Source organism: Poecilia mexicana, unplaced genomic scaffold, assembly GCF_051168715.1.
Source record: "Poecilia mexicana isolate PSO_F unplaced genomic scaffold, ASM5116871v1 scaffold_10, whole genome shotgun sequence".
Taxonomy (NCBI): domain Eukaryota; kingdom Metazoa; phylum Chordata; class Actinopteri; order Cyprinodontiformes; family Poeciliidae; genus Poecilia; species Poecilia mexicana.
Genome location: NW_028263379.1, coordinates 10,224,375 through 10,237,500, shown reverse-complemented (window position 1 = coordinate 10,237,500; position 13,126 = coordinate 10,224,375).

The window sequence follows — 13,126 nt, the reverse complement described above, 5'->3', positions numbered from 1 at the left end:
AGATTCTAGTGCAGATATCATAGTGCACATTAAATGAGCTAAAACAAACTTACATTTATCTTTTTGTCAAAATATAAGAACTTGATTGGCAACAGTTGAGTTGCCAATCAACTCAACTGCTTGTAAAAACAGGTTTAGCATATTAGCGCAAGATATGAAAAAACTTTAAAGTAGTACTTTTAAAATCTTTATTTTAAAACTACTGTCACTGTCAGATTATTTCACTGGTAACAAGGGAACATTGTCTTGTTATAAGTGAATCAATCTCCCAATATTTCAAGTTTACTTAGACATTTGCTCTCAAAACTAAACAAAAATTACTTGGTAAGGTTTTGTGTTTTTGCAGTGTAAACAGAGAAAATCTGACAGATTTTACACCTAAAATTTTGTTGTGGCAAAGAATAAAATGAAAAAGATAAAAGATGTGTGTCAAATAAAAATGATAAAAACAGTATTTTAATTTTATAAATTTAAAGAGGCAGAATTATATGTTTTACAGGCACATAGAGCCGTTTTATAGCACAATCAAGTATTAACCGTCAGTTGTTATAAAAACATTGCACATATCAAACATAACTTTAGAGAGATTTGATGCCTTGAAATTGGGCCACTGTCTCTTTAAGAAGCTCTCTCTCTTTCTGACACGTCATCACAGCAATTCTTTATAACTTTTCTGATACAAATAATGTCTTCATACTTCTCTGGACCTGGAAAGGTTTTTCTATATTGCTAAGAAACTCAAGAAGTGGTGAGAGACTCCAGCAACGTTATTGTTATTATTTATTAATAAATCTGGTTCCTCCATGTTTCAATGTCGCTGGAGTCTCACCAGATCTCTGCTCCTCTCTGTGATCACATTCAAGCTGATGAAGTTCTGCCAGAGAGATTTGGATCACAGCAGCTTAAACCAACAGTAATTAAAACAAGAAGCACCATTTTTTTGTTTTTCTTTTTTAGTAAGAGGAGATAAAAAATAAGAATGTTGCTTTTTGTTGCTTACTGGTAAAACAAGATCAAGAAATAAGAACCAATATGCACTTTGTTGGTTTGGATCTCATTAAATTATTTGGACTGCACTCTTAACATGTGCAACAAATTAAATTAGAAAAATGAGGTTGCACTAAACTCTTATCTAAAGAACAGGATGAAATGCCAAATTTTCAGTAGATATTTTCAAACTCAGTTCAAAACTACTTTATTAGTCCCAAAGGAAAATTCTGTGTTTTTAAAATTTCCATAGTTTATTATTTAATGAATGGTGTCGTTTACAACATGTTTTATCTTTTCTATCTGCTGATTTAGATTCAGATTTAGGTTTCTTACATGAATTTATATTGTTTTCCATGCTGAGAGCCACATTATCTGTAAATACGCTGCAAAAACACAAAATGTTACCAAATATTTTGATCTGGTTTCTACTGCAAATATCTTAACTATAAACTTGAAATAAGATAAAACTAGCTTACAAGTAACTTTTCAGCAAGAAATAGGATCTTATTTTAAGTAAATAATTCTTCAATATTGATCAAAAAGAACTAGTTCCACTGACGGATTGATATTTTCCCCTTTTTATGAGTGGAACAAGTACTTCTACATCAGTATTTACTTAAAACAAGCTGCTATTTATTGATGAAAATTTGCTTGTAAGTTAGTTTTGTCTTATTTCAAGTTTACTAAAATATTTGCACTACAAAATAGATCCAAAATACTTGGTAAGATTTTGTGTTTTTGCAGTAATCTGTTTTATGTTGAAGGCAATAGCTTTGTGTTAACATACAAATACTCTTTCCACACACACAAAAAATCAAAACAAGAAATGTGCTTCATGACTCCTCCACCTCCTCTCACTGCTTGGGGTGTTGGATCTAAAAATTATGCAGTCTTGGAAAAAAATATAAAAAACAAACTGAAATGTGAACAAAACATTGAGATTAACAGTTTTCTCTCTGTGCGTTTTTTTATTAGTGTTTTGTCTTGTTTTCAAAGTGTGAATCTGATGCATCACACCAAGTAAAATTAGTCATGGCTGCTGTGTGAATCATCAGCTCATCCAGTTTCCGTATGGCTTTATTTTTCTTCTTTCATTTCATTTTCACTAGACTCATCCAAAAAGTGTTTTTGCTTAATAAAGAACGATTGTTTGTTAAATCAAGAAAGTTATAGATAACTCTGAACACGAGTGTTTTCAGTCGGTGACAGACCTCTACAAGAGATCCTCAAGCTTTTGAAGATCCTTGGATAATGTGTTACAATATTACAAGTATTTTTTCATTTATTTGAATTAAATTTTTAGGTTTGAGGTGGAAATATATTCTATTTTAGATCTAGTAAAAATGTTTAATAGTTCCAAAGTGCCTTGCCAATGTTTTCCCCCAAAATGTTGTCATTTTACAACCATAAACTTTAAGCAATTTATTGACATTTAAAGACTTTATGAGGCTTGTGAAGGCAATAAGTTTCACTTTTTATTTCAAGGTATCAGAGTAGTTCCACTGGCAGATTATTTCACTTTTTAAAAAAAATATTTTATAGGTGAAATAATCTGCCAGGGGAACTAGTATTTTTTAATCTATCAATATTAAAGAATTATTGTTGAAAAGTTACGTGTAATTTAGTTTAGTCTAATTTCAAGAGTATAAAGATATATCTGCTTGAACCTAGACAAAATTTGTTGGTAACAAGTTAATACGGATTTTTCTGCATGAAAAAATTATACAGTCAATGTGTTTTTGCAGTGAAAGTAAAGAGAAAATAACAATGCTACATAACAGTTGACTTTTCAACTTTTTTGTCATTAAACTGCAAAAATGTTTTTCTTTGTTTTCCATTAAACATAAAACAGCCAATTACAAAAAGAAAATGTCTCTTAAGTCAGTTTTGAATTTATTTTTCTACCGTCACATTTTTGTCTGTATTAATGGGTGTGTACCTGCAGCAGACTTGCTAATGCTCACATTTTGGGGGTATTTTAGAAACATTTTTCACCTTCGCTGTTGAATCGGATGGATAAACAGACTGAGCCCATCCTCACTGCTGCTCCTCACCTCCCGCCTTTTTATCCATCCATCCGCCCTCCCCCTCCGTGAAGGCGAGCAGCCTTGTGCCTTTTCTCTTCTCGTTTCAATATTGGGTTTATTTTTAGCATTCGCTGAACAGAAGTTTTTCAACCTGCGCTCTTTGAGTTGTGTTGAAGTTCTCTGTCTCCCCAAGGTCCCTGGATTATACTTAGAGTCTCAGGAGAACATGGGGACAAAGACTCGGTAAATAGCCTTGGTGGGTTTTATTAAGGCTGCTTTTGTGACAGGCTGAAAGAGCGTCCAAACTCAAACATAATATGGAGATGTCTAAGATCTGCTTAAGTTTTCAAGGTAAATCGCTCACGTTCACACAGCAGGTCTAAATGCTCGATTTTTAGCTGAAATCCGATTTATTTGTTTGTTTTGCTAGTTGTACTAAACGAAATAAGACTTCTGTATTAATAGTTAACGCCGAAGTTAAATCCGCATGCGCAGAAAAAGAATGTTGACGTCACACGGCAACGGATTGTTTACGGAAGTAACAACGGATACAGCCGTCCATATTGTCAAGTCTCCCGTTTTGGCCAGGAAACTACTGTATTTTACCCCTCTGTTCCGGCGTGCTCCTAGTTATTTCCCGTTTTACGGTAGTCATCAACGGCATGTCTACGGCAGTCGTTATCCTTCTTCTTTCCCGCTCTTACCTCTGACGGTAGTTTAATTCGCACCTCCAACTCCCCCCCCCACTCCAACAGATAACGATTTTCCGTATTCTCAAGTCCCAAACTTGACAGGTATGACCATTTATTTATAGATTTTAAAAGTATTTTTCAGTAACAAGAGCAGACGGTATTGTCACAATAGCATAGCCACGCTAACAAAGCTAATAAATAGAAAGTACAACTACTAGCAGTAGCTTTTTGTGGAGCGTTGACCACAATTTCTGTTTGGATCTAGTCAGAACCAGTAGTGGTCTTTCATGATTTCACAACCATAAATTTAAGTCATTATTTACGTCCCGATTTAACGTGCCTGGCTTTTTCTGATGATGTCTCACATCAGTGACGTAAAGTCGGATGAAATGCAACATGAACGTTCATTGCAGATGCTTTGAAAACAGTCAGATATGTTTCTGAATGAGTATGGAAGTGGCACAGAATCGGAAATGTACCAAGGCGTATTATGACCATTGATAGAAAAAAAGTAGGAGTAAATTTTACAAACGTAGAGCTATCTGACATCCAAAAGTAAAAAAAATAAAATAAAAGTCTTTCTAAACTCAGAAATTTTCCCAAAGTAAAAAATGTTTGGTTTTGAGCTCAGATAATTTACAATTTTTAATAGAAATTTTCTGACTTAAGTCTCTAATGTTTATTTCTCACAAATTTTCAACTTCTTTTTTTTCTACGAAGACCCCAACACACCATCATACATAACTCAGCTTGGAAATTATCCTTATAATCTTTTTAATTACCTAATAACTTCTGCATATGTTGAAACATTGATTGATTTATTTTATTTAAATGGCACGGTGCATATTAGTGAGCGCAACAATGTTGTCGTAAATATACCATATTAAGCAAAAATGCAAATTTCCATCCAGAGTTGCATAAAGTAACACAATATACAAACATCCATACAATTTCATACATAAAAATAAGAAAAGAAAATTACTCCAACCCTATTTTAAGAGGTTTATATCAAAAATACAAATTTTTTTTAGATGTTTACAAAACTGTCACAAAAATAACAACTGAAACAGAAAAATCCTCAGACATGGTTAAATGATCATGATCATGGTGACTAACCAACCATTCATTTATATGTCTCTGGAAAACTTTCTTGACATTTAAACTGGTTCTGAGCCTCGTACTGTAACATACCAGCACAGACAGTGGCTCTTTTCTCTATGACACTCGGTTGGTGCTGATGCGGGGTTGCCATGGTGACGTGATGTAAATGTGTTACATCATCAGAGACCTCCTAGCAGCAGATCTTTCGCTTCCTTTTTCTCCCCTCCATCGATAAGCTCTCAGCCTCCTTTTTCAGTCCAAAAGGTCAAGTGCAGATAAACTCAGGGGGGAAACAGAAAGACAGAGGGACACGTTCTTTCAAGTGTTCGTTTCTCTAATCTGAGTCGACACCTGCAGCAGATTGATTGATGCGTTTTGCATAAGCGAAGCGGTGAGTGGGCTGACATGAGGAGTGGTTTTAAAAGCCTCGTCCAAACTTACACGTCTATTGACCCTGTAATTTTAAAACCAATCACATCACACAACTCCTTTAGTTCCCCTCTCATGTTCCCTGCTCTTCCTCTTCCACTCACATTTCATGCTGATTCACGGCCGGATGGAGCTTGTTACTCGTTATCAACTGGGGCTCATTCAATTCTTCCCAAAAAGACTCGTTTTCCATCCATCCGTCTGTCTGCTGCATTGGAAGAGACGGAAAAACAGCATCAGGCTGCAGATGAGCTCGACAAAGCAATCTTTTAAGGCGAAAAATTGTTTTTACTGTCATAATTAACCTTGTAAGTGTTATTAAAAAGCACATTTGGCTATGAATACCATAAACGGTGCAGTCCACTTGCTGTCTGATTGTTGTGGAGGCTTGCTGAGCTTTCATTGGCAGGGCAGATTGTATCTATTTTTGGAGGTGTTTATGAGCAGATGTAAACATTCCTGTGGGCAGTGGCACAAAGTAACAGAATGCATTTGCTCAGTTTTAGTGCCAGACAGCAATAGATTAGTGGAAAGATGGGGAATGCCACTATTAGCCAAATAAAAGTGTTTCCTGTTCTAAATATATCTTAGTTTTAAGTGTTGCTTAAATTACTCCCTCATGGATTTCTCTTTTTTTTTTTTGTCTCAATATAAGTTTCCAAAATTTGATTCAGCACAGAATATCCTCTTATCGTAATGAGGATACTGTATTTGTTTTTATTTTATTGTTTTTATGTTTGTTTTAGTCATGTTATATTTATATTTAACATGTGGTTTTGTCAAGATTCCTGTTCGTTAAGAAAGCTAACTCACCTCACTATAACCAAATCTACCTAGTGGTATAAATAAAGTTGATTGATTGATTAAATATTTCATATTATGTAATTATCCTTGATGAATACAAAAAGCAGTTCTCTTAAATCTATTGATGAGGAAAGTGCAATCCTTTGTGCAAAAAGTAACTGCATTTGTTAGACAATAGCTGGTTAAACAGCCTCTCCAAGATTTCCACCTGACATGTAGAATCAAACTTCAAGTATAAAATAATTGCTGACCAACAAAAACGCAAAATTTCTCTCACATTTACCTAAAAATATAAATATTTAGGGGGGGATTGTTGTGTGGAAAAGTGAGATGATTTTGGAAGGTTTGTTTCCTGCTACATCTTAGAATAACAACATTTCACATGAATTACATCATACCATCGTCACACCTGGTGGTTTTGCTGTTTCAGGAATTAGACAACTTGTTAGCGCTGGATCAATTAAATTTAATTAAACTTATTTTTATAGTGCCATTTCACAAAAAGTGTCGTCTGAATGTACTTTAAACCCAGCAGATGGCATTGAGTCATTAGCTGCATTTCGTGAACTGGAATTACGAAAAAATGTGGTTAGTTTTAATGGAAACACTTTTTTTTTACCTCACAAAAGCCATGTGATCAACAATCGGATGTTACTACTGGCAGAAACGACTAAGAAGACGACAGGAATTGATGTTGCGTCGTTCTTTTTAATGACTTATCTCATGAAGAAACCATATCCACGTGTGATTTTAATTGTGTTATTTAATGGAAGCACCGAATTGTTTAATCGACATTAGCGGAATATTGACAAAGTTTTGTACACATTTGGAAACACAGCGTGTAACTTGCAGCAGCATTCACTTCTCTTGGACGAACATGTAGCGACAGTAAAAAATCAGTTGCATTGAGTCACTGACTTTACAGCAATCCTTCATACTGAACAAGCATGTAGCGACAGTGGAGAGGAAAAATTCCCTTTAACAGGAAGAAACCTCGAACTGAACCAGGCTCCTTACCCCAAAATCCTCATGGAGAAAGGTTATGTCTAGTCAAAGTCTGGACTGAAATGTCATAAAATTGTTTGGAGAAACCACAAACATGCTCAAAATCTGAAACTAAACCTTGCGTCTTTTCACACAGACACAATCTACTCCCTTTTCTTGAGCTAAAACTAAAAAAACAGAAAGAGACATAAAGCAGTATCTGTGATCGGCATAAAGACATAATCATAAAGCTGTAATCAATCATTTCTGTGCTGTATTTATTTCCTTATCATCTACTAAAATCATGACTTCTGCAAACACTTCTTTTGTCTTCTACTTACCCTCTTCTTATTTTAACTCAAAAACACTCAGAGAGCTTAAATAACTACTTTATTTCTTTGTGTTAGAAACAACATATAAAGAAATTAAATTTAAAACTTCACCAACTAACTTTTTGATTAAAAAACGGAGCAGTAAAGTAGATAAGTCAAACTCCATTAATGTAGTTTTCTAAATGTTTTTGATCACCTTTAAATGCACTCTTTTCTTTCCTTGAACCCACCTCTTGAAAACGCCTCAGTAGCCGTTCGAAAACATCTGTTGTACCATCACTTTGTGTTTTTCACATTCACAAATTCCTCTCTTCTCCAGCCTTCTGCTCCCTGCCATTCTCATACTTTTCACTTTTTTTCTTTCTGTTATTTTTCTCAGGGCTGAATGTCTTTTCAGCATCAGCCTCTTTTGGCGCGCTACACCCACACACCCATAGCAACACGCCGTCGTCTCTTGGTAACAACATTTACGCAACGAGTGAAGAAACTGAAAATAAAATGGGCCTGGGTTTGGCTTAGAGTCTTTTATGGAGCAATATAAATAACTCTCCGCTTAACATGACAGTTTATGTTTCATCTGAATTTTTTTTTCTCTTTCATTTGATTTTCACCCTTTAATCTTTCAAAGTTCTCAGAATCCTGTATATTGTTCATAATCATTTCACTGTTAATCGCTTAAAGGGGCCTCAGAATTCCCAGAACGTTCATGGACAGTTCACATGAACCCAAAGCCATAAATACACCCAGCAACTAAACCTCAAACTGAACCAGAATGATAAGCTAATTATTTACAGTTTTAACAAGAAGCTGACTGCTGATGCATAAAGACTCTGACATGTGAGGTGCTTGGTAATAGTTAGAACACAAGAATAAAGAAAGATATTTATGATTTGTATTATAATGGAAGTTTTGGGATTTACTGAGATCTGATGGATAAAGTTTTTTATTCTAAACATTTCCATTTCTGCTCCTGTCTGCTGATTTCATCATAATGCTATGTTTTAAAATTATCCATAGTTTTAGATGGTTTTTTAGTTGTTTTGTGTGTATGCATATAATCTTAGTTTAGGCCAAAATATAAACCGAGGATGCTTTTCTGGGAACTTAGCATGCTAACATGGTTTAGCGCTACCTTCACATCATTCTGCAGTGTTCAGTTGTACTCAGAAGTTCAGTCTCACATTAATTCCACCTTAAAATTAATCAAGTTTCAGTTGCTTGTTATAAAGCAAGTCAAAGTTGCTAACTGTTGTGGTTAGGCTACAGGCTATTAGCAACCAAAGCTAATGTCTCTTCCCTTCTATTTGCACATTAAAAAAGCACTACAAAAACATAAAAATATATTCTTATCAAGTATTTTTGGTCTAATTTCTGGTGGAACATTTTAATTAAGACAAAACTAACTTACAGGTATATTAGGAGCTTGTTTTAAGTCAATAATTCCTCAATATTGATGAAAATGTGGTTGCTTATATTAGATTATTTCATTTATAACATGGGAAAATGTCTTGTAAGTGAAATTATCTGCCAGTTGAGCTGGTACTTTTTCATCAGTATTAAGGAATTATTTACTTAAACCAATCTCCTGTTGCTGAAAACATACTGTAAGTTAATTTAAAGTATGCTAAGATATTTCCACTAGAAACCTTTTTTTCTCTCCCCTTATTTTTCATGTTTTGCTGTTTTTTATGAATGACATCACCACATTTGTCACCCTCTTATATCTGTGTATGTAAATATCAAGAGGAGAGATTAATTTCCTGCTCCAGGTCCTGACTAATTCACCCCTCCTCATTTCATGTATCGCTGCTCTCAGGGCCGGCAGACACCGCTGACCGCTCTTTCCATCAGTGAACTAATCGAGGTATTGTGGATTGTGGGTGGAGGTAAATGACACTCCACCCCACTCCTCCATTCAGAAATATAAAAGCTGAAGAGAAAAGCATGGAAAGCTTTTTGCAGTGCAAACCTGACAAAATGCATTGAATAGTAACTAACAGAGCATGCCTGTAAAACGTGGAAAACTGTTTTTCCCGCCTTCACTTTTTCTAGTTTCGCATCAGCAATTAGCTCTTACTCCAGACAAGGTGCCAAAACTCAGAGTCCCGGGGGTTTTACTCCCTGCTCTGCTGTCCCAAACTCTCCTCCCACTCGTCCGTGTGGGCGCTGCCACTCACAGCCTCTCTGTGCGAACGCCCACGCCCCTCTCTCAAATAAACATAAAAACAAGAATGCAGACAGGGGATGCGGGCGCAGACTGACTAATGCGTACATTTAAATGCTTTACTTGATTGCTGCTCTTGCACACACTCACACAAACACAAGTATGAGCTGAGACAAGCAGAGGCCTTTGACTACGCCATTCAGAAGGGATCACAGGTGTTTAATGTATTCTGTGGACAGTTTTTGCCTTTATTGGTTGTTTGTTGTTCACCAGCAGCAAGTGACTTTGTGCCACATTGTTGGCTCAAAGTCAAACTTCAGAGCTGAATTTTGATTTAATTTTCCTCTGGGATTAAATCTGCAGGATGTAACTTTATAAAGAAAATGTTCTTTACATATTGGTTAAAACTATCATCATATTGTGACAGTTTGAGGAAAAATTCAATTTCCTCCACCTTGTCCCTGAGCTAATATTGCTGACTGAAGAAACGCAGCCCAAAAAAATAACCAATCTGAGCCAGGGTGCGGATCTTAACACTCAGTCATCCTCCTGTATGCGCTGCTAAATGTGCTAATGATGGAGAAACAACTTACCATTACAGGAACACCGCTTATCTGCTGTCATCGGTGGCTATGCTAACTAGCATTAGCATTCTGGAGATCTGCTGACAGGGAGAAGTTGTAACAGTGAGAATAAGGGATGAGCAGCGCCACAAGAGACTCTGATTGGCAGCGCAATAGACTCGCCTCATGGCTCCGATTGGTTGTTTCTTGCCAACACTGGGATAAGGCAGACAAACTTGATTTTTAAAGATTGTCTGTGCCAGGGACAGTTTTAACAAATATTTAAAAATATTTAGTTGATAAAATAATTCTGAATTAAATTAAAGTAAATTGAAGTGTTGTCCTCAGGGTCACATTGTTTCTGTTGGGCTCCTCTGTATCTAAAGTGAGGATGATCACAGTGAGGTCTGGGGGCCATTTATAGACCTTGGTCTGATTTTTGTGAGGCCCCCTGCCAAACACAATTAAAAATTAAATGAAACAAATTAGGACAAAACTACAACATTGAAGCTGAAATCTAAGTGTTTTCTTCCCAGTGTTCTGGTTTCCTTTTGTCAGCGAACCTCATCTTGTACTCTAAAACACACCTTGGTGCAAACAAATCTGATTTAAATTTCTGTGCTACAGCTTGGCGAGATAGTGTTTTCAAATAAACTCTGTTTTTATTGCTGAGAACAAATTGAGCTTCAAATTGAGCCAGAAATGATAATGTCTTTCATCTAACAGGGAAAACTTCCACAAAAAAAGTAATGATGTGTTTAATTAAAATAGTTAGTTTATTGGTGAATAAGTAAAGAAAATTGAGTATTTGTGAGTTGTGTGGGTTTAAATCTCAGATGCAATTGCTCAATATACTCTTTTAATCTGTATATTTCCACTTTATTTCTTTGTTTTGCCTTGTTATGCATTTTTCATTACATTCTAGTGTTTTTAACATCCTTATTCTCTTTATGTCCTCTCTTTCTGTTGGATATTTTGTGTTTTCCATTTGATTTTCAACCTTTGACCTTTAATGAAGACCTCAGTTTTCTGTTGTTTTGCTCAGATATTTGTATTTTTCTGTGTAAACATGGAAGCAGGCGATGACCGGACGGTTCTCCCCTCTCATCCGAACACAAACCTCCTCCTGCCCTACTGCACTCTGACTCCAGCCTGTCGCCTCTGCTCTCCGTCACAGGAGAGAAAAATCCTCACAGCTTCTCCGTTTCTTTCTGAAGTCACCTCAGTGTTTCCTCCTACAGGTGTGTGTGTTTTCTGTGGGAAACGGAGGGGAAATGTGGGCTCAGTCGTCAACTGGGTTATGAAACCAGCACTGCTACCCCTGGCTGCTGCTATTTCTGGATCCTGCAGAGGATATATGCGGGATCTCCTGCCCCCTGCTGGCTGAAATGACTCTGGTCCAATTACATAAAACAGAGGCTGTGTGACTCATCATCCCCCCGCTGAGGACAGATGGAGGTGTGTGTGGTGTTTGTGTGTGGGACTGGGCGGAGGAAAACAGCGGTGGACTCTTAAATAAGGGCTTCCCCCTTTCTCTCTCTCTCTCTCTCGCTTTAACTTTCAGTTTTTTTCCATTTTTTTCTGGGCCAGGAGCTTCAGTAGCTGCTGTGAAACAGTGAGTGAGCAAAATGTAGCTATTTTTAGCCTTCAGTCTGCCTCTTATAACCAAGAAGCACATTTTAGACCATTAATGGCACAAAGAGATGCGATTAGTGGCTAATATCAGGCTGCAGATGAAGATTATAAATCTGCACACATGAGGATGATGAGCCGTAACAATGAGGCAGCACTCTAGTTTTTAGTCCACCTTAATATTATTTAAATAAGCAAAATAAACCAACCTAATTTTAGATATATGACAATTAATGTCTATGGTTGGACCACATGCAGGTTACCTGCAGTTGAAACCAGAAACAGACATTTTTTTTTCTCACTGTCTGAAGTTAACTTAGAGTAAATTTATCTTGTTTTAGGTCAGTTAGAATTACCAGTTATTTCTGTTTGCTAAATACCACAATATTCATTAAAGATTGCTGTCTCTTAAACAAAAGCCCAGATGATGATGTCATGGGTTTGGAAGCTTCTGATTGGCTGACTGACACAATTGAGTTAATTGCACTGGTTTCTTGTTTGACACGATGAGAAGGTCAAAAGAAATCAGCCAAAATATCAAAAAGAAACAATTTACTGATGTTTGAGGTTGCTGTGTTCATCAGATCAAACAATTTTGAATCGATGAACGCAGCGGTTCAAAATATGAATTATAATATGCTAGCTATCATATTTCTGATGTTTTTGGTCTGAAATCTGCAGATTGATCCCAAGGTTTCAAAACTACAAAAAGAAAAAAAACTGAAATTTTGAGATTAAACTCAGAAATGCTCTAGAACAAATTTTTGAAAATTTGCTACTTTTTTCAATATTTTTTCCTAGAAAAGTTCCGAGATGAATCTCAAAATTTCAGTGTTTTTTTCTTAACAATTTTTGACTTTTAAAACTCGGAAATTTCCAAGTTTTTTCTAGAAGATTTCAAAGGTTTTTGGTGAAATTTTTAATCTTTTTAAACAGCAACGTCCTTTTTTTCCTGAGTTCTTTGGAGCAACTTTTATTTCTGAAATTCATATCCCTATTTCTGTGTTTTTGGTGGAAATTTACTCTTCTTTTTATATATATCTACAGGAGCCCTGACACAGTGTTATAGACGTTGGACGGCATTCCAATTTTTTTATTTTTTTTTGCTTTTTTCTGTTTAAAGTCAGAATTTCCCAGCTTTGAATACAACTTGAACTCAGCATCAGACATAAAGCTTTTTTCAATTAGCTGTGCTGGATCTGCTACAAACTAACACGGTTTTCCATTACTTTATGTTTGCCTGCTCAAGAAATCTCATAAAATACAAAAAAATGGTTGTTGGCCATTTTTTAGCCAATTTTTATCGAGAGACTGCTATTGATTAAATGATCATATAACTGAACTATATTTAGTTCCACCAATAAATAACAAGAGTGTTTTTAATGAAAGCGTTCTCATTATGACACAG